We start from the raw sequence: 22,542 nt of genomic DNA, 5'->3' as shown, positions 1-22,542 counted from the left end.
CACCTGTTCAGGGGCCGGGAAGCCCCGGAAATCCCAGCCTGACCATCTGGGTCCACAGCAGGTGCCTTAGCACAGCGGAGCCAGTCTGTGCCGAGGCTGCTCACCACTTCCCTCGTGTGGCCATAGCAGGAACTGCAACCTTGGATTCCGCTTATGCCGTTTCCCAGAGTTAAGGCAGGAAGACTTTTTCTTAATGTAAATAAGAGTTAAATTTTTGAGGAAGCTAATAATGTTCCAGACCTTGTGCTAAACACTTAACATAGACTATTTCCTTTGACCCTTAAAACAACTCTTCTAGGGGGGTCCACTGTATTATCATCTCCATTTGACAGATGAGGAAATAGAATTTGGACGAAGTGACTTGTCCAATCTCTTAAGTGGTGCCATCAGGATTCAAGGTCTGACTCCTGGCCCTACTTTTAATGCAAGAAAGCCAAATCCTTGGAGAAACCAATAAAACAACGTGTTTTTTTTTTTAAACCTTGATCCCAGCCTTATCCCAGGTGCTGGCAATTTAGAATTGAGAAAACCAGCCATTAGGAGAGACAGGCAGAGAAACATTTCTGACTCAATGAATCCTGGAAACAGCAGAGAACATGTTAATCCCAGGAAGGGGTGGAGGGGGTGGGGAGGGATCCCAGAGATGTCCTTGAAGCTGAATCTTGTCGAGTTTCAAGGAAGGGTGAAGAAGTGGAACAGAACCTACAGGCCTCCTGTGAGAAGGAACACTGGGGCTTTGGGGAGGAGCTGTTGGGATAGCTGGAGATGAGGTCGGACAAATATACTTGACCAAGCTAGAGTTTGGGCACAGAGGAGTCAGGGCACAAAGATTTTGAGAGCTTTTCCACGTTTTCTGTTGATTTGGTCTAGGGACCATCTGCTCTGCCAATCCAGCCCGCCTTGTTCCTCCCAGATGTTCCCCATCTGGGGTCAAGGTGCAGGTTGCCTAATCTGAAACCGAGGGAGTCAATCTTGACTCACCCTTGTCCTCACCTCCATCCAATTAATTTCAGGGCCTGTCCTGCCTACCTCCTAATGCTCCCCAGGTTCCCTGTCTGCTCTCCACCCTCATGGCCACTCCCTTCCTCCAAAGGGCCATCCTCACTCCTGAACCCAGCTGCTGAACCCAGTGACTGGGTCTCACCACCTGCAGACTTTCACGTAAGTGAAATCCTTCTGCAGCAAATCTAACCACATTCCCCCTCCTATGGAACACCCCTTTCACTATTACATATGGAAATGGGTAAGTAACAAGGTCCTACTATATAGCTTAAGGAACTATATTCAATATCCTCTAATACATAATGGAAAAGAATATGAAAAAGAATATATATATGTACAACTGAATCACTCGGCTGTATATCAGAAATTAACACAACATCATAAGTCAACAAAACTTCAATAAAATTTGAAAAAAAGAAAACCCTTTTTATCAATTCATTCAACAAATATGGAGCAAGAATTTGTTACATGTCGAATACTGAGGCCACAACAATGGGAAGGATGTAGAATTTCAAGCCGACCGGGGTGGCAGACATCAGTCCAATGATTACAAGCTGGGATATGAGTCAGAGGAAGGCCTGACCTAGAAAGGGAGGTCCTAGAATGTTCCCCATGGTATCCATCCAAAGTTTGAATAGCAGTCAACCAGATCAAAGAGTCAAGGGTTGATGCAAAAACCTTGAAGGTGCTTCTCTGAGCCTCAGTTTTCTCATCTGTGTAAGACGATTAACTGAGTCACTGTGTGTAAAGTCCTCAGAACAGGTCCTAGGATATAATAAATTTTCCATATGTGTTAACTATAATAACAATAAGGGTTATTATTATTATTATTTAAGTGGAGAGCCATTGGAAGTATATCAGCAAAGAATTACATGAAACTAGCACTTTTTAAAGATCTTTCTGGCTGTAGGAAGCATGGGTTGGAACAAGGGAATAACAGATTTGGAGGGTTTAATTAGGAGACTTTAACAGGGATCCATTGAGAGCTATGGGGCATTTAAACTAAAGCAGCAGAAGGGACTTGGAGAGAGTCTATGATTTAGGTGGTAGAAACTACTAACCTTGATCTTTGATTGGTGATGGGATGCTATAAGGGGTGGCAAGGGATCTCCCCAGATTGTGACCCTAGCAGCAGGGGATGGTGGTCATGTTCTTTACTAGGAAGGGGAGGCTAGAGGGGGACCAGGTTGGGGAGATGCTGAGTCCAGTTCTGGACGTGTTCAGATTCAGGTACGTTGGAGTATCCTGAATGAGGAGCTGCAGAAGCATCTGGTTAGGTCTGGAGTTCAGATGAGAAATTGTGGCGATTGAAATTGTTGAAATTGTTGACAAATACATGAATATTGTACCACAATCAACCCATCTGGAAAAGGTGGGAGGAAGGAGATAAATAAATGATTTTTAAGGTTTCTCCTGGTTCCAACACATGTTGGATTCCTAATGCTGAGGTTGGCAGTACTCCAGAGACAAAGAGAAAATGGCCTGAACTTGGCAGAGGCCCCTGGGAGGCTGTTTGTTATTCTTTCATCTGACTGTCTGTTACTGAGCAGCTACTATGAGCCACATGCTCTGCTGGAGATGGAAGGGTCAGAAGACCCAACCCCTGTCCTCAGGGAATGCACAGCCTAGTGTGGAAACAGAAAGGCCAAGAGCAATTCCGAAATAGGAACCCAAGTGCCCTAAGGCAAGCCTGGGGGACCCAGGGATGCTTCCTGGAGGAAGTGATATCCAAGACCAGAGTGGAAGGTGAGCATAAGAAAGGTGTGTGGGGAATCTGGGCAGAGAGGGTTGTTCGCGTGGTTATTTTAACGGTTCTCATTCCTCTTGGGTTTTCCACTTTGGACTCTACCGATGTGCCCTGAGAGTCCATTTCAGATGCTGAAAACCAGACACTACCACTTGCGTCTCTTAGGTTGTGTTGAATTCACCTTCTTTTTCTGGATCCTTCTCTTCAAAACTCTTCCTGCCCAAACTCCACCCTCCCTGTCAGGTCTTGGATGAGGGTGGGGCAAGAGAAGTGCTCAGGGTGCAAATTTAGGGAGGCACTCGCTCTTAGGGGCATGCAACCTGCTTCCAGCCCTGCACCCTGATCACACAGGTGCTGTTCACACTGTGGATCCTTCTGTTTACAGTGACTCTCCCCCCACCCCCTGAATATTCATTGGAAAGACTGGTGCTGAAGTTGAAGCTCCAATACTTTGGCCACCTGATGCCAAGAGCTGACTCATTGGAAAAGACTCTGATGCTGAGAAAGACTGAAGGCAGGAGGAGAAGGGGACAACAGAGGACGAGATGGTTAGATAGCATCATTGACTCTATGGATGTGAATTTGAGCAAGATCCAGGAGACAGTGAAGGACAGGGAAGCCTGGCATGCAGTCCATGGGGTTGCAAAGAGTCAGACGTGACTTGGTGACTGAACAACAACCTCCCCGCCCCATCCTACTCCAAGGCTCAGTTCAGATATCAACTCCTCCTGGACGTCTCCTGCTCTCCACAGTCCTCCCCCTGCCTCCTCCCTAGTCCAAGGTGGTCCTCTGTGCTCAAACAGCATGGTGAAGACCGCACAACACAGTGGTTGCCAGAGCAGGCTTCGGCATCAGAGTCCTGCTGTGCTGTTTATTATCTGCGAACTACTCTCTGAGCCTGTTTTCATGCGTGTCAAATGTGGTACCAACTTCACAGGAGAGCTGTAAAGATTAAATGAGAAAAATGTTTGTAAAGTGATCACGAGTGATTGGTACAGGGAACTCAGTAAGTGTTCGTTATTATGATTTTGTTTATATTTCCTTCTAAAGCACTCCTATACTTAGAGATGTTTTCTAATTATTTTCCTGTCTTTGTCTTCATTGTCTTTGTCTTCATTATATCATAAGTTCCTTGGGGCAGGGAAGAGGAGTAGGAGGGAGAGATGAAGGAGGAAGAAGAACTTCCTGGATGACATTTAGCAGGAATGAAGGCTTATCTGTGACATAACTCAAGGAAAGAAATGACAAATCCTCTGGGAAAAGTTCTGGGCAGGAAATCTGGAGCCTTGGGCTTGAGTCACATGGTTCCAGGGATGGCACGGTGCCTGCCAGACTCATGTCCACTTTGAAGAAAGGCTGCCCAGACCACAGACCCGGGTGGGGCTCTGCTTTAGACCATATGGTCCCTCTGGCCTCTAGAGGTAGCAGATGGGGGCCAGCCCTGAGCCAAGGGTTACCATCTCATGTATTAGATGGTGACCTTTAAATAATAGCCCAGCACAGCCATCTGAGACAGGCCAGTTAGAGGCTCTCTTGAACCAAGAAACAGAAAGAAATTGTCAGGTGACAGAGGGAGGTGAGGTAGGGAGGTCAGGCTCCAGCGAAGCCCTGAGCGGAGATGAAGAGCAGGGACCAACAGTAAGCAGCAGCCTGGCTGGAGGGAGGGAGGAGCAGGGCTGTGCAGAGACCGGGAGGCTGTGAGCAGTAAGTCCTAGAGCTGCCTCTGGTGTTTGGATGCCAGTCCTTGGGAGAAGCTCCTTTACATGTGAGCCAGAGGGGTCAGTTTACTGTTCCTGGCCACTTGATGAGTCTGACTCTACTTATCTTGGCAAGTCTCTGCTCCTCACTGGGCCTCCGTTGGCCTAGACCATCCTTAAGGTCCTCCCCAGATGGATGTTCCCTTTGAACATAACATGGAATGGTTTTTAGGTTGTGGGCCACTGAGTTCAGCATTAGTTAAGCATGCCCATGATACCCTAGGTCCCTAGAGAGCTTCAGTTCAGTTCAGTCGCTCAGTCGTGTCTGACTCTTTGCGACCCCATGAACTGCAGCACGCCAGGCCTCCCTGTCCATCACCAACTCCCGGAGTCCACCCAAACCCATGTCCATTGTGTTGGTGATGCCATCCAACCATCTCATCCTCTGTCGTCCCCTTCTCCTCCTGCCCTCAATCTTTCCCAGCATCTTAGTGGCTGGTTAAGGAGCCTGGAGGAGGAACCCAGCACACACCTGGCTTTGAATCTGAAACTCTCCCTTCCGTTGCATCCTTTGTTGGATCACAGAAGAAGTGAAGAATCAGGCTGGGTGTTTCTCCAGTGTCTTTTGGCTGCTGAATGCCCTACCTGTCCCGGAACACTTTCCTGGAGCTGTGTCAGCATTCAGAGGATTTCAGTGCCAGGTCTGCACCAAAGAAAGTACCACTCCAGGAAGAATTTGAACAAAGAAATTTTCCTTTTTTGGTGTTAAGATTTCCTGCCTTCCAGCTGTTTGGCTTTCAGCCTGTGCCCTGCCTTCATCCCTCTCCTCTAACGACTATGTTGATAATAACACTTTCTTGCCTTTTTATGGGACTTTGTACTTTTCAGGGCCTTTTCATGCTTGTTATCTTATTTGATACAGAAACCCAGGGAGGATGGGCAAGAAGGAGGGATAGAAGGTAACACCTATCATTTCTCCCATGCCATCTATCCCCTTAAAACAATGTATTTTAAAAGAATTTAGAAAAATTATCCCTTCGTTCTTTTTAATTTTGTTTCTGCCACGCCACCCAGCTTGTGGGACCAGGGAGCAAACCCACGCCCCCTGCAGTGGAAGCTCGGAGTCCTAACCAGTGGACTGCCCTTTCTGCTCTTTAACAAACAGATGGAAACGTTGAGATTGAACTTGATTTGACCAAGATCACAGAGCAAATTAGTGGCTCACTGGGTTTAGGAGGTTTCCAATCATGGATCATACTTGAGTAGGACTTGCCCAACACCATCTTGCAAGATGCTACTGGCCATGGCAAGGTACCTCTGAGAAAAGTGGTGTTTTGGGCACGGCTGCTCCTTTGAGGCTTCCAGGAGTCATCCACAATCTTACTTCTCCAGGCCCTGGAGAGACTTGACTACCCCCCGGTGGCCTGGATAGCAACAGGAACCCACAGAAGTAAAGGTAAGACATAAGGATTCAGTAACAGTTCCTCTGGTATCAGTCAGGATAAATGCCATTGGAAGAGTCTGTTTTCTTGTTTTGATTGCAGAGCACTTGCGGAAGGGTAAGACAGGAAACGTTGAGAACTGCGGGTTTATCCCTCCATCATCTCCTCTGGAAAAGAGGATGCAGAGGGGATAGTTCCTACCCCTCCTCCCTTCCAAAACCCTCGTTGGTGGCCAGGGCAGACCCTTCCCCGACCTGTCCGTATTGGGCCCCCTACCAACCGTGCTCGTTTTCGATTCCCACCTCATCATTCCAGAGCCCATCCCTTCCAGCCACAGCATGGAGTCCAGTTATCTTAGGAGGCAGGCAGTAAGTTCTCCATCACACGGTTCTGATAGGGAAAGATGAGGAAGCAGAAGGAGCGTGAGACTTTCTCTGTGCTCTCTCAAGGGTCCCCTGTGCTCCTGCCCCAGTGCCCCAGCAGGGAGCTTAATGTGCTTGCCTGTGGCATCACCCAGCTCAACACTGGCAAACAGCACACCTGGGCAGTTAATCATGGCAGTCAGCTTAGTGGCAGGGCAATACCATGCCAGTCTGGGTGAGGACAAGAAAACAGAAAAGGTGCTTGGAATTCAAACAGAGGTAGTTTATTTCGGAGAACTGGTTGGCTTGAGGGAGCAAAAGGGTAAGGTGGAGAAGACTAGAGATTAGTGGCTGCAGGAAGCCTCTTCCACCCCCAGATCTGGAGGAGCAGCTGGAAGGCTGCTACCAGAGCCAGAAGTGCCACTGATGCTACCGGGTTGTTGCTTTTGAAGTGATGCTGCCGGCAGAACTGCCAGGGGTCACTGGAGCCTAGAGCCACCTCTCCAGTACCACTGATACTTTTGGAAATACTGAAGGCCTCTCAACCCAAAATCAACAGCTGCTGCCAGAGTCTCCAGTGGATACAAAGAGAAAATGTTCACATCTCCTCCAGCCATCCCATCTCCAGCCATACAGTTGCCCACCTGTACTTCCCACTGACTGAATCTGACTGGAAGTCAGCTAGCAAGAGGAGACTGGGAAATGTAGTTTTCAGGGCCCTCCAGGGCCTGGCACTCTTCAGTACAAAGAAGAACATGAAAGAGTCTAGACCGGAGCTCAGAGCAAACAGGCAAATGACTGGCACAAATGCGATTGAAACTTACAACTAATTTCGGCACCTAAAGGGATACATGTACGGGACGTCGGTTGACTATCTCATTTCTCCATTTCCACCTTTCCAACAGCCCCTGATTTCCTTTTCAGGATCCAAGTATTTCCAGGAAGCTGACTCTATCAGGGAAAAGGAGGGCTGAGCTGGTCAATCCTACTGGCCAGAATGACTGGTTCAGGGTGGTTGTATGAACTCAGCCTGTCCAATCACAGTGAATCTCAGGATTTTCTTCTCAGGAGGAAAGAGTATCCCTCAAGGCTAGGAGACTAATGTTTAGGTACATGTGGAACCCACATGCTTAGGGAGCTCTGGCATACTTGGTCAAGCTCATGCACCTCAGGGTGCCAATTGCTGGTCACAAAAAAGACCAGTTTACAAGCATCATGGAAAACTCTGGAAGGCAAATGAAGTTCTAGGAATCAGCTATTCTTCTCCTGGTCTCATCCTGGAACAGTGGCTTTACAATATGTTTTACTGTACCCTCAATAAGAAATAAATTTTATAGTACACATGTATTACTAACTGGATATATAAATGAAACAGAAGTTTCACAATAGTTTCCACAGCATTTACCCTTGCTATGTGTAATTAATTCAAATTTTCAATTCTATGCTATTCTTTTTTTTTTTTTTAATAAAGCTGGTTGCAAACTTCTAAGTGGGTTTATGATCTACTAATAAACTAGGACCTGCAATTTGAAAAACATTGTCCTAGACTATGCCATCATCAATTGCTGCAAAATTTGACTGTTAATTTTAAGCATCCTGCTACTGCTAAGTCACTTCAGTCGTGTCCGACTCCGTGCGACCCCATAGACAGTAGCCCACCAGGCTCCGCCGTCCCTGGGATTCTCCAGGCAAGAACACTGGAGTGGGTTGCCATTTCCTTCTCCAATGCATGAAAGTGAAAGGTGAAAGTGAAGTCGCTCAGTCATGTCCGACTCTTCGCGACCCCATGGACTGCAGCCTACCAGGCTCCTCCATCCATGGGATTTTCCAGGCAAGAGTACTGGAGTGGGGTGCCATAACCTTTACTAACTTTCCTGCCTCTGTACCCTTATTCTCTTTCTTTGCTCTGAAGAAAAGTACACAGTGCCCTAGCTCAGAGGCCAACCTCTCACCCATCTGTGCTGAGGACCCCAAAATCTTACCGCTGCAGATCTTTTCTCTCTCTTTCATTGTCAATTTCTGCCTGTCTACTAAAAAATGCATAGTTTACAAAATTGCTCTGGAGTTTGCCTTCTTAAAACTAAAACAAAGTGAAAGTGAAGTCGCTCAGTTGTGTCTGACTTGTTGCGACCCCATGGACTGCAGCTTACCAGGCTCCTCCGTCCATGGGATTTTTCCAGGCAAGAGTACTAGAGTGCGTTGCCACTTCCTTCTCCAGGAGATCTTCCCGACCCAGGGACTGAACCCGGATCTCCCTCATTGTAGGCAGACCCTTTACTGTCTAAGCCACCAGGGAAGATAAAACAAACCAACAAATAAAAACTCCCCTTGACCCCATTTCAACTTCTACTTCCTTGAGTAAAAGCAGAGTAGATGTGGTTGAATAGGACATGAAACAAAAGGGTGGCCTAGAGGTGAACTCAGTAGAAGGGGTAAGGACCGCACCAGGATGGCAAGCGGCGGGTGTTCCAGGGAGAAAGGCATCATAAATTCTGTAAGCGTACAGAAATCAGAAGTGAATTCCGACCCCAGTACTGCCTTCCTTAATTTCTTCTTTGGACACTTCTGCTTCCTGCTTCCCAAATCTTTGCTGTTGGAGCTTGGACTCTGGAATCAGGGAAGCTCAGGTTCAACCCCAGCTGTGCTGTTTTGAACTGGGTAACCAGGAATAAGGCACATCTCCTCTTTAAGTTTCCTCATCTGTGAAATTAGTCTAAGATCTATCTTATTGAGTGGGATAAAGATTAAATGAAATCAATATAGGTTAGCTCCTATTAACTTCCCTGGTGGCTCAGATGGTAAAGTGTCTGCCTACAATGCAGGATACCTGGGTTCGATCCCTGGGTCGGGAAGATCGCCTGGAGAAGGAAATGACAACCCACTCCAGTACTCTTGCCTGAAAAATCCCATGGACAGAGGAGCCTGGTAGGCTACAGTCCACGGGGTCGCAAAGAGTCGGACACAACTGAGAGACTTCACTCACGTATCTCCTCTTATCATCAAGGCTTTCCCTGATCATTATGCAAAACCTCACTCCCCCACTAATAATCATTACCCTTGTGACCACTTGTTGAGCAATCCCTCTGTGCCAGGTGATACACTAGGGACCATACAAACAGGGTTTCCCTGCCATGAAGGATTCCCTGGCACCTTCTCATTGTAGAGATTTCTCTTTTTGATCATTTAATTAACATTTTTAGAGTGAATACCATGCACCAAGGAGTGGACTGGCTTACTTGCATTCATTCATTCTAGCAAATGTTAATTAAACACCTATTATTGTGTCTGGAACTTACTAGGTGTTGGCAATACTAAGATGAACTTGGCTCTGAACCCTGAAGGGTTCACAGTCTAGTTGCACAGTAAGTGCTATGTCATGAGGATATTTTATGAGATGTTCTTTCCTTCTAGTTTCTTGGTCTATGCAACCCTCTTTGGCTCCAGACCCTTGGCTGACTGTTTCTGATTGTGTTTTTCTGGCTTGATCTTGGAGCCCTACCTTCAGGACACACCTTTGGGTTCTCAGCTCCCCTCGTGGCCATCAGGATTAAGATTAAATTTTTTTGTTCCCTGTCTTTCCCTTCCTGGGATCCCTTTCCAGAGGAAAGATACTTAACAGATGTCCAGAAGACAGGAAAATTGCTGGTCTGGCTCTAACCCCATCACACTTTGAATACTTCTGTCTTAATTCACTCCATCTTCTAATTGCTAAACCCAGCTGACTTTTTGTCCCTTTGCTATTTTTTGCCCCTTTCTCTCTTTTTGGTACCATATATTATTCACTATCCTTTGCATCTTTCACTTCTACAGCTCAGAGGGGTTAAGGAATCTGTTCAAATTTTAAGAAGTAGAGTTGAGACTTGAACCTAGATCTGACTGACTCCAAAGCACATGCAATAGCCAATACTCCATGCTTTCTTCCCAAACAGACCAGCAGTGTGATCTGACCTGTCCAATATGTAGTCATTAACTACATAGTTTTTCAAATTTAAATTAAAATAAAATGAAGCAAAAAATTCAGTTGCTCGGTTGTATTCATTGTCTTCAAGGGCTGAACTGCCACATGCAGCTGATGGTTACACAGATATAAAACACCTCCATCCCTGCAGAAAGTTCCCCTGGATAGTGTTGGTTTAGATAAACAGCAGGACAGCATTGGATTAGATGGTGTTCTGTCCTCGGCCCCTTCTCTTTACCCCTTCCCCTCTTATTTATTCTCAAGGAGTGGGCAGCCCTTGTTTGGTCTGCCCAACTCTCTACTCCCGCTTTTCCTCCCTACTTGCTATCACACCATATTTGCAGCCTTACAGTGGCTACAACCATATTTACACGTGACCCTGTGCCCCACAATGATGTTGATTGGTTCAGGGGTAAACATCTGGCTAAAACTAGTCCAAGCAACAGCTCTTTCTCCCAGGAAGTTGAAACTGAGCCTAAAATCTAATCACCTGACTGATCTCTTAAATGGAGGTGCCCTGGGATCCAGGGGTGACATTTTCTTTGATTTGGATTGGTAAAACCGGTCTTCAAGGAGATAAATAACAAAACAATTATACATATTGGGGAGGGTTGGATCTTGGAGCTCAAAGGACATCAGGCTTCTATGTCCTTCTCTTTCTCTGAGATCTGCCTTCCTCTGTGACGCCTTTGTGCTCAGGCAGGCTCTTCCTGTAAAGCAGAAGCGGTAGCCACCCACAGATCTTTATGACTCAAGACCTACAGGAGAAAAGTCTTGCCTTTCTATATTCTACATCTTTAGGAAGGCTTTGCTTAGCTTGGTTTGAGTCAAGTGCTCAGCTGTTCAGAAACTGCGATCTGTCTTAACAAGGGCTCCTAGAAAACAAAACCCGAAGAAGGGATTAAGTGCTAAAGCTTTATAAGGGATGCACAATGCTAGGGCAGTGAGGATGAGGGGGTAGGGAAGCAGGAAAAGATGGTAAGCAATGCAAGGAAATGTTTCTTGCTACTTCTTCACAATGAACTGTAAAGAGACACATCTAGTCTCTGGACAGGTCTACCCACTTGGACGTGCAGAAAGCCTTCAGACTGTTTGTATACAGAAACTATACCTTCAAACAGTCCATCAGAGGAAGGGAGGGAGAGTAAATTGTTCCTCCATTCATCATAGTTGGCCCTGAAATGAAAGTCGCTTAGCAGTGTCCGACTCTTTACAACCGCATGAACTATACAGTCCATGGAATTCTCCAGGCCAGAATACTGGAGTGGGTAGTTGTTCCCTTCTGCAGGGGATCTTCCCAACCCAGGGATCAAACCCAGCTCGCTCGTATTGCAGGTGGATTCTTTACCAGCTGAGCCACCAGGGAAGCCTATATATAGTTGGCCCCATGGGCAGTTAAATCTCTGGTACAGGTTATATCTCCTGTACATCACCGACCCCTTCAGCAGCTGCTTAGGAAGCCAGATCTCTTGCTCTGTGAGGTGGTGGGTCCTCAGGGTCTGGAAAGTGCGAGAGAAGCCAGACTATCCATGCTTGCAACTAGTTGGCTTCAGCCAGTGGAACTGTGAGCCTCACTCAGAGCTGGTCAGCCATGTCTGTGGTTGAGGTGGACCAAGCATCTAATGGTCTGGGAGGCAAATGATGCAGAGAGACTCTGAGGAGGCCCTGGGCCAAGGTGTGGGGCTCATGATGATTGGTCAGGATGGGTCACACACTTACCCCTACAGCTGATGGGATACAGAGGAGATGCTGTGAGCTCCTCCTCCCTCCCCTCCTGTCAGTTCAGATCCTCAGAACACAGACCTCGAGACAGGGTTAAATGCAAGAAATTCAATACGGAAAACACCTGTGAGAGACAATGGTGGGGGGCGGCTAGACCTGAGAGAGACTGGGAGAGGACCACCCAACAGTGAGCCAGGTCTGACCCTAAGTGAAGAAAAGAGAAGGCAGGAGTTCTAGGTGGAAGCACCTTAGACTGCAGTGCAGCTTCAGGGAAAGTTTGTGAGGTCACTGAGCAGTCCTTGAGCCAAAGTCATCCATCAGAAGAGCGTCACTTATCCTAGGCAGATGCCTGTCCAAAAATCCCTGCTGTGCTCAGTCAGTGGCCAGCTTGTGGGAAGTGAGGCCTGGGGGTGAAGGGCAATGGATCTCAGAGTGTAGCATGGATTTCAGAGCTCAGCAGCTGGGCTGCAAGTACAGTGTCATTACCATTGGAAAGGGCAAGGCTACTGAGCAGGCAAGACAAGTGTCCATCCCAGAGCTCACAATGATCCACTTGCCACGCTCTGAAGTCCAGAAATCTTCATCTGGAGACTGCCCTACTCCCAGGGGTGAAGCCGGGGGTCATACCACACACCTTCACTCCTCTTGCTCCTCACCTCTGCAACAGCAGACCAACAATCAAGCGCTTCAGTCCTCCGTCGGCAGCGTGACCTCTGCATTTCTATCTTCCTCCCTCCATTCTCACTGCTACTGATGTGCTCAGGCTCCTGTTAGATCTCGTCCTATGTGGAAGTCTCCAACTGGTCATTCTGCAACCCCACTCCATCTTGTTATCTCTGCCAGATAGCCATTTTGTGTGTTTGTTTTGGTAGCACTGAGTTTTCATTGCTGAGCGCAGGCTTTCTCTAGTTGCGGTGAGCCAGGGTGACTCTTGGTTGCAGCGCATGGGCTTCTCATTGCGACGGCTTCTCTCTTTGCAGAGCACAGGCTCTAGGTGCCAGGAATTCGGAAGTTGCAGCACATGAGTTTAGTTGCTCCACAGCATGTGGAATCCCTGCAGCAGGGATCAAACCCGCATCCCCAGCATTGGCAGGCAGATTTCTATCCACAGGCATAACTAAGGAACCCCCATGTAGTGGTTAAACAGTTTTGACCATGTCATTCCCATTTGCAAAAACTTCAATCACTGGGAATGTAAAATGGTACAGCTGCTGTGGAAAACAGTATCGTGGTCTCTCAAAAAATTAAACATAGAATTATCATCTGATCCAGCAACTTCACTTCTGGGTATGTACCCCAAAGAGTTGAAAGCTGGAACTCAAACAGATATTTGTACACCAATGTTCACAGCAGCATTATTCGCCATACTCAAAAGACAGAAACAGCCCAAATTCCATTGCCGGATGAATTTGTAAGCAAAATATGCTATATACACACAATGGAGTACTATATTCAGCCATAACTAGAGATGAAAGTTTGCCTGAAAGGCTGTTCGACAAGAGGGCCCAGTCCTCCTGAGGTCTCTCAGGGGTTCAGGTCCACATCTTTAAGCGGTGTGGGCAGGAACAGCATTCAGGGGCAGAATGGCAGGGCCTGAGACCAGGGGCGCTCTTGGCCTGATGGCTGCTGGTTCTGAAGGTGTCCTTGCCCTGATGCCTTCACGTTGGGCTGCTGAGGGGAGCAAAGGAAACTGAGAGGTGAGTCATAGCGCAAGGCCCTAGTGGAAAGGCCCTTGTCCCCTGTGTGCCTTTGCACCTTCCTCAAGCATGTGTGTTTTCTCTACCCTCTTCTTCCTCCCTCCAAAAAAGAAAGGAATGAAAGTTTGGGATGTGCTATATGACATGGACGAAACTTGAACACATTATGCTAAGTGAAACATGCCAGACACAAAAGGGTAAATTTTGTATCGGGTTGGCCAAAAAGTTCGTTTCGTTTTCTCTGTAACATCTTGTGGAAAAGCCTGAACGAATTTGTTGGCCAGCCCAATATAATTCCACTTATATGATATACTTGGAATAATCAAATTCAAAAGGAGAAAAGAGAACAGGGGTTCCTAGGAGCCGAGGGTGGGGAGGATGGGGAGTTACTGTTTAATGGGCACAGAGTTTCAGCATGGGATGACGAAAAAATTCTGGAGACAAACAGTGGTGACGGTTGCACAATGATGTGAATGTACTTATTGCCAATAAACTGTACTCTTGAAAGTGATTAAAATGGTAAAAGTAATAAAAACAATAAGACTTCCACCACTAAGTCTCCTTAGCAGAAAATAAAACCCAAGAGCCTTAATCTGACCAAAATGTATTTTTCCAGATGCTTTTTCCCTTTTCATCATCTTCTATATTTCCTCCATCAACCCCCTGCTTCCTATACGTGATCTAGTGGCCACCTATACATGGCATGCTCTTTCCATAATTCTACACATTTTTAAAATGTCACATCCTCACAAATCTTTCCTGAATTCTTCCCATTGTTTCATACTAAGTGGAAGTAATATCTTCCTTTTTGAACTCCCACAACATGTGAATTATATCTTTCTTTAGCACTTACTGGTCTTCTTTGATATCAAAGATGCCATACAATGAGATAGAGGCGTGTAGCTTAAGGTATTCTAGAGAGGTCCCTCTATAGTTTTAACACTTTAGGGAATCTACCATCATCTCAGAACTGGGCCTGTCTTACCATCTCAGAAGCCAGGTTTTAATAGCAAGCACAGAATGGAACCATCTCCCAGGAGGGCTCTTATATTCTCTCAGTTCACAAAAATGGATAGTTACATACACCAGGATCTAGTAGATTAATTTACAATGAAAAATGCAATTATCAAGAGAACTGGGATCCTCTAGGTGGCAGATCACTAAATTCTGTCCCAGAGGCAGGACACTTGCTGGGTGAGCACAGAATCACACCAGGAAGGCATATTGATCTTAAGAAGCATTTCTTAGCTGAGGCACCCAGAGATAATTCACCCACTGTAGGGATGACATGGACAAGAAAATCTTCATGCCCAGGTCAGTCTAACTGAGACAGGGCTTAGAGGGACAACATTAATGCTCGTTTCTGCCTTGTTTTCAGTTGTCATGTCTGATTAAGCCCTTTAGTTCACAGAATATCTCTCCAAATAGGATACAGACTATTGTTTGACAGAATAGTCTCCAAATACGGTACAGAATGGTTGGCTGACAAGATTGATTAGGTTTCTATTAAATTACGATCATATCTGCCTTGAGATTCCTCTCATATGAACTGGATCAGCGTTTATTTTTGATCTTGTTTGTAGATAAGCTCTTGGCTTACCCGAGTGTGTGCATGTGATACGTGCGTGTGCTCAGTCATGTCCCACTGTTTGTGCCCCGTGTACTGTAGCCCGCCAGGTTCCTCTACCATTTCCCAGGCAAGAATACTGGAGCGGTTGCCATTTACTCCTCCAGGGGATCTTTCAGACTCCAGGATCGAGCCTAAGTCTCTTGAATCTCCTGCAATGGCAGGTGGATTCTTACCGCTGAGTCACCTGGGTTTCAGAGCTGTCTGCCAGTTTAGGCTAGCTACATTATGCTGCAATAACGAACAACTAAAACAATCTCAGTAGCTTATTAACAAAGATTTATTTCTTTACTCACATTACATGTCGTGTGTGTCAACTGTGGCTCTGCACATCTTCATTCTGGGACCAAACCTGGAAAAGTAGCCCTATTTGGAACGTGATCCTCTCATGACTGAGAAAAAAATATGGTGGAATCATGAGATGGCTAATACATTTCTGCTCAGAAGTGGATCAAGCTATTTCTACTCACATTTCATTGACCAAAACAAAGTCAAGCTTGAGGACATTAGGGTGAGAAGTACAACCTTCTAGAGACAGGCCAGATAGGGAGGGTTTTGTTTATTTGTTTACTGGCTGTGCTGGGTCTTCGTGGCTGCACAAGGGCTTTCTTTAGTTGTGGCAAGCAGGGGCTACTCTCTAGTTGCGGTTTACCAGCTTCTCATTGTGGTGGCTTCTCTTCTTGTGAAGCGTGGGCTCTAGAGCACGGGCTCATGAGTTGCGGCTTAGTTGCTTTGGGGCATGTGGGATCTTCCCGGATCAGGGATGGAATCCATGTCCCCTGCATTAACAGGCAGATTCTCAACTGCTGGAGCACCAGTGAAGTCCCTGAGGGAGAATTTTAGCAAAGGAGGGGCAGAGAATATTGATAATCACAGTCTACAGCAAGGACTAATACTCAGGCTATATGTATTAGTGTGACTGTTACCAGTTATAAATATTAACTGTTAAAATACTGAAATACTTTCGTGCTAGTTGGTAAACAGCTGCAGTTCCAAGTCTCCTGACAACTCCTCCACTGGGACCTACTACCCACAAACTAGCAACTGAAAGCTTAACATCAAGCATAGACGGTATCTCCAGAACCCTTCCTGGACTTCACACCTGGTAGATCAGCGCTTGAACACTTGCTGTTGTTTAATGTTTACTATCGTCCTTGGATAATTTCTTCTACTATGTAAATTTTTATTAGTTTAATTCTGAGGGCAACCTGATTTCCATGCTCCCAGAGGGAAATTGACTACAGCCCCTATATACCGTCAGTGTTTGCTTAGTCACTAAGTTGTGTGCAACTCTTTGTGACCCCATGGACTGTGGTCCACCAGGCTCCTCTGTCCATGGGATTTCCCAGGCAACAATACTAGAGTGGGTGGCCATGCCCTCTCCCAGGGGATCTTCCCCACCCAGGGATCAAACCCATGACTCCTGCACAGGCAGGCAGATTCTTTACTGCTGAGCCACTAGGGAAGCCCATCTACTGTCAATACTTAAATATAATAATGATAACTAGTAATACTAATTTGTGTTGTCCCCTGCAAATTTTTACTTCTCTTTCATAAGCACAGTATATGTAAAAATTGCTCAATAAATATTTGTAAAAAGACTTACCTAGCTTTTCCCCATTAGCCAAGCTTATTTATCTCAACATACTATTTCTTGAGTCTGTTTTTAATTTTTATGCCATTTCTCATGTCTGAAAATATCATTATCACTACTTTGAAATACTTTTGCAAAGCACTCTCCCTTAAACTGTTTCATTCAATATCCCTGACACTCCGAGGTAGGAATTAAGATCACTTTACAGATGAAGAAATCAACAAGACTTAGTGAACTCAAGTATCTTGTAACTAGTTAGGTTTTATTTATTCATCAAATATTTATTGAGTGCATTAAATGAGATTTATTAAGGCTGGATTTGAAAACAATTTCCCTGAATTCAAGTCAAGGGTTTAATTCCACTATTCTCAACAACGTTATCACTAGGGTCATAAACTCAAAGGAAGGAAATAGTAATAGTGTATTGATTTTATTGTTGAGGAGCCCCGCAAAACAAGTCTCAGAAAAGTCATTTGTAAACTTCAAGGTAACCACCAGCAAAAGCAGTCTTATTTGTGCTTGCAACCTAGTGCACACTGTTTCATTGTGGATGATTCTACTCAATATATATTTGATGTATTTATATACAGACTTGGGGACTATTCAAACTGAGTTTCGCCGCTATCTGCGGAGCCTTCATTAAGTTACTTAACATTTTGGCGCTTCATCACCAGTAAAATAGAAATACTGCTAATGCCTTCGGACTAAGTAATTGTGGAGATTAAAGCGGTAAAGTATGAATACGAATGGTGGTTGCAGTTCAGTTTCCAATTGTTTTTAAAGAAGTTTTAATTCTGCCTTCAAGTGACAAAAACAATGTGCATATAGACGTAAAGTTACAAGGTGACCATTCTAGGAAAAGTGCTGTTCTTTATTTTGAAGTATATCTTTACAGTTTTAAATCCCCTTTTACGGTACTGGCAGCTGTCTTCTTTAACGGCGCACTTAATCTGGCATTCCCCATGCCGCCCTCCATCCTCCAGCTCTGTTACCTCCTAAATTTAAAAAAAAAAAAAAAAACCCCACGAAAACCTATCTATTCCCCTAAAACTCAAAAGCGTGCGTACCATAGCAGAGGTCCACAAAAGCTGAATACACTGTCTAGGACCCCGCTAGATACCTCTGGACTCTAAAGGGGGCGGGGTCAGATGGCTCAAGTCTCACCAAGTCGTCGCCCTTCTCAATTCTCGCGAGACTTCAAGCAACTAAGCTTCTGCGCATTAAAGACACTAGGAGCCAAGGCGCCAAAGGAGGGGGAGGGGAAGCGGGGGGAGACGGTGCAAACGGCGTGGCCGCCATCTTGTTTGTACCCCGGCTTAGGGCGCGCTCCGTTCTCCGTGACGCACGCTTCCCCCTCCCCTCCGTCGTGCCCAGGCCTCTGCATTGCCCGACTCCGCCGGAGCGTGGGGGCGGCTCCTGCTCTTCCCTGGCCTTCTGAGCCGAGGCGTGTGAGTGTGCGGGAGCTACCGCGGGTGGGAGGGGGAGAGGTGAGCGGCGGTCGCGAGGGGAGGGGCGGCGCTTCCCGCCCTCGGCGGAGACCTCACTTCCCTCGCGTGGCTGCTGCTGTAGTTCGGTCCGGCCTGCCCACCGCCATGTTGTGTTCTCCCTGGCCCGCCGCTGTCGCTGCCGTCGCGCTCGTGGGGTCCGTGCGCCTTGTCGGCCCGGCTCGCGGGCTTTTTCCCATTGGCGGAAGGCGACGGCGGGGGGGGGCTCGCTCGTGATTGGTTGGTGGCGGGGAGGCCGAGGACCTGGCACGTTATTGGTCGCGCTGGCTTCGGCCTAGGGGTTGTCAGGGAATCAGAGGCTGTGGGGATGCGCGCGTCTTCGTCTCGGTCTGTCGAGCGATGACCACTTACAGCGCAGGCGTGGGGTGGAGGTTGGGGGCGAGCCTAGAGGCCTTAAGCCGGGAGAGAGGGTGATGGTCTGGCAAGTACTTCAGGAGTATCCTATGCGTGGCTGGGAGTGGGAGGCACTCCAAATTCCAGAGGTGCCCTCCGGAATGGCCTGGGATAGGGGCGTGTAAGCCACAAGGGTGCCAGGCTTGGAAACGCTGAAACCTGAGTTACAGGTTGAGACGATCTTTGAGATCCAGGGGTGCTAGACTTGGAGTATAACACAGGGAATGACCCTGATATCCACAAATGCCAAATCTGAGAGCATAGTATAGAAAGAGAGGGCATCAGGGCCCTAGAGACATATCCGATGAACAATAGGATCAGATCAGGAATTTTGCTAGAGAGTGCCAGTGCTGAAACACAGGTTTTGGTGAAACCCTGGAGTCCGTAGTTACCAGATTAGGGCTGTGGTTATGGTGTGAGGAGGAAGTAAACAAATCCAGGCCGTTCAGTTCAGTCGCTCAGTCGTGTCCGACTCTTTGCGACCCCATGAACCGCAGCACGCCAGGCCTCCCTGTCCATCACCAACTCCTGGAGTTCACTCAGACTCATGTCCATCGAGTCAGTGATGCCATCCAGCCATCTCATCCTCTGTCGTCCCCTTCTCCTCTTGCCCCCAATCCCTCCCAGCACCAGAGTCTTTTCCAATGAGTCAACTCTTCGCATGAGGTGGCCAAAGTACTAGAGTTTCAGCTTTAGCATCATTCCTTCCAAAGAAATCCCCGGGCTGATCTCCTTCAGAATGGACTGGTTGGATCTCCTTGCAGTCCAATGGACTCTCAAGAGTCTTTTCCAACACCACAGTTCAAAAACATTAATTCTTCGGCGCTCAGCCTTCTTCACAGTCCAACTCTCACATCCATACATGACCACTGGAAAAACCATAGCCTTGACGGACCTTTGTTGGCAAAGTAATGTCTCTGCTTTTGAATATGCTATCTAGGTTGGTCATAACTTTCCTTCCAAGGAGTAAGCGTCTTTGAATTTCATGGCCGCAGTCACCATCTGCAGTGATTTTGGAGCCCCAAAAATAAAGTCTGACACTGTTTCCACATCTATTTCCCATGAAGTGATAGGACCAGATGCCATGATCTTAGTTTTCTGAATGTTGAGTTTTAAGCCAACTTTTTCACTCTCCTCTTTCACCTTCATCAAGAGGCTTTTTAGTTCCAGGCTGAGAGGGAGGCAATCTATTGGATAGGTGTGCTTGTTCTTAATAACAGAATGCCCAGTCTAGGGGGCACAGCATTTAATAGTGACAGATCTGTAGGAGTGAAAAAGTAGAAGCATTTAGGGAAACATTTTCAGATTTGGGAATCATATTAAGAGAGTAGTTATAGATGATGGGGTCTCAGGACCATGCTGCTAGTTTTAAGTGTTCTATAGGAAGTTTTGTGGCTTAGACAGTAAAGAATCTGCCTGCAGTACGGAGACCCAGGTTCAGTCCCTGGGTTGGGAAGATCCCCTGTAGAAGGGAATGGCAACCCACTCCAGTATTCTTGCCTGGAGAATTCCATGGATAGAGGAGCTTGGTGGGCTACAGTCCATGGGATCACAAAGAGTCCAGCGCAACTGAATAACTAACACACACGTGTAGTTTTACTCCTCTAGCAAAGTTACAGATCAGGGCTCAGTTTCCAGGTTTCCAAAGCTACTCTTTCTAGCAAATATCAGATACTTGGCAATTGTTTGTTTGGAAGGATGTTGTTAGGTTCCTCTTTAGTGGAGGAGCACTTGACAGATCCTAGATCTTGACACATTTATTTCTTTTTATATATGTCTGAAAAGCACACCCACCCTCATACACAGTAAAGGAAAATTTTTTTCATAAGCAGCTCAGAGCGAAAATAAGCTAGTGCATAGCATCTTGCATCTTGTCTTATGTAACAGGGTTTGTCAACTCTGTGGTTCATATTTTAAAAAGATTTTTTTAAAATTGAGAGTTGTTAAGAGTCAGCTTGTTGGGGGTACGTTCCTTTCTCTTTGAATTGTAGTAACTTGGATTGTATTACATTTGCTCCTCCTGAGGTTTGGAGATCATGGAAACACATTTGTTAAACCTCTGTTTTTCTAATTTGTTTTTCCTTGTCTATTTTAGGTGGTTCTTTCAACTTTAGATAGATATTACATTTATGTTTTCAAGAAACTCCTGTGATTTTCACATTTCTCAGTTTTATGCGAATGCAACTAAAATTTCAAGACAGAAGGGGAAAGTAGTAGAGGAAGGGGATTGACATTTTGGAGTACATTTAACACATTTTCTGTTAGGTAGACATCCTCATGTTGCAGATGAGAAAATTGAAGATCAGAGAGGTTAAGTAGCTTCTCCAGTGTTGCTCAGTGGTTGAGCTAGGATTAAAATTCAAGTAGCCTGATGTCAAAGCTTGTAGTTTTATCTGCTGTGTCTTGCTATCAGCATAAACCTGACTTGTCAAAACTCTCAGGTAGTTTTACATTTCACAGTGGATCATTTTTCCTTGACTTCTGGATGTTAGGGATGTATTGAGTGGGAGAATTTGAATAAGAAATTGTATTTATTTGACTAATTACAATAAGAATTTGTTGTACTGTTCAGACCACAGAATGATAACCGTATAGAATATTGTTTCTTCAACTAGGTGTTTAAATTGTATCCATTGGTTTCTCTTGTGAAGGGAGAGATTAACATAGTAAACTGCTGGAGTTTTTCTGAACCCAGGTAGGTGAAAATATGTGCAGAAAATATGTGCAGAAAGTTTAAGAATCTGCATTCTTTAAAACCAGGCTTCAAAATATTGTTGCCATAGACTTTCTATATATGGAAATGATTAATGCTGAGCAGTGAGGAACTACCAAGTACATAGTGTAAAGAGCTCACTGGGGAACTTTTTCCAACATCACCATTCTTTAGCACATTTGTCTCCAAACACTGCTGCTGCTGCTGCTGCGTCGCTTCAGTCGTGTCCGACTCTGTGTGACCCCATAGACGGCAGCCCACCAGGCCCTGCTGTCCCTGGGATTCTCCAGGCAAGAACACTGGAGTAGGTTGCCATTTCCTTCTCCAGTGCATGAAAGTGAAAAGTGAAAGTGAAGTCACTCAGTCGTGTCCAACTCTTAGTGACCCCATGGACTGCAGCCTACCAGGCTCCTCTGTCCATGGGATTTTCCAGGCAAGAGTACTGGAGTGGGGTGCCATCACCTTCTCCGCTCCAAACACTGGGACCTATCAAAAAACCTAGTGCCTTCTTCAGACTGGGGTGATTGTAGGATATGCTTATCCTCAATGACATGTAAATTGAAACTGGATACAACAGAATATTTGCAATTCCAATTTTTAAGGAAACATTTAAATTCAGGTTTCAAGTGAATTGGAAGTCTTATATAATTAGGTGAGGGTCCCCTCCCTCATGCTTGTAATGACACTGCAGTGTGGAAGATGAATGTCAAAAGTATGAGGGCAAATAGGACGCCATGCGTTTTGTACACTGGTCATCGCAGCTTCATTTGGCTTAGTCATTAGGTTAATCAAATATGAAGCCTGTTAAGACATCCATAAGCTAGTTTCTTTTTTAGCAAATCTGAACGAGGTTACAAAGACAGGCATATACGTATATCATTTTTATTCAGCAAGCATTTCTTAGTGGTGGCTCTTCAGCACCAGTATACCTTTCTGCATTAGCCTCCATACATTCTACATTGTGTGTGTGTGTGTGTGTGTGTGTGTGTGTGTGTGCGTGCGCGCGCATGCATGCGTGCACATGCTGTGTCACTTTAGTCGTGTTTGACTCTTTGAGACCCTATGGACTGTAGCCCTCCAGGC

The 22,542-nt window shown here is 46.0% G+C and overlaps 1 protein-coding gene across 4 annotated transcripts in view; it reads left to right on the top strand.

Moving 5' to 3' along the window:
* The first annotated feature begins 17,853 nt into the window (after nucleotides 1–17,853).
* NFYC (nuclear transcription factor Y subunit gamma) overlaps nucleotides 17,854–22,542 on the top strand; it is a 65,261-nt gene continuing 60,572 nt past the window's right edge. For 3 of the 4 annotated variants that reach the window (XM_061412349.1, XM_061412352.1, XM_061412348.1), the window contains exon 1: nucleotides 17,854–18,296. The gene's annotated coding sequence lies outside the window, so the exon portion shown is untranslated. The remainder of the gene's footprint in view (nucleotides 18,297–22,542) is intronic. The other variant, XM_061412345.1, reaches the window with a different exon arrangement.

The sequence above is a fragment of the Bos javanicus genome, chromosome 3 (assembly GCF_032452875.1).
Source record: "Bos javanicus breed banteng chromosome 3, ARS-OSU_banteng_1.0, whole genome shotgun sequence".
NCBI lineage: Eukaryota > Metazoa > Chordata > Mammalia > Artiodactyla > Bovidae > Bos > Bos javanicus.
Note: the sequence above shows the minus strand (reverse complement) of the source record. Positions and strands in the feature narration are given on the sequence as shown.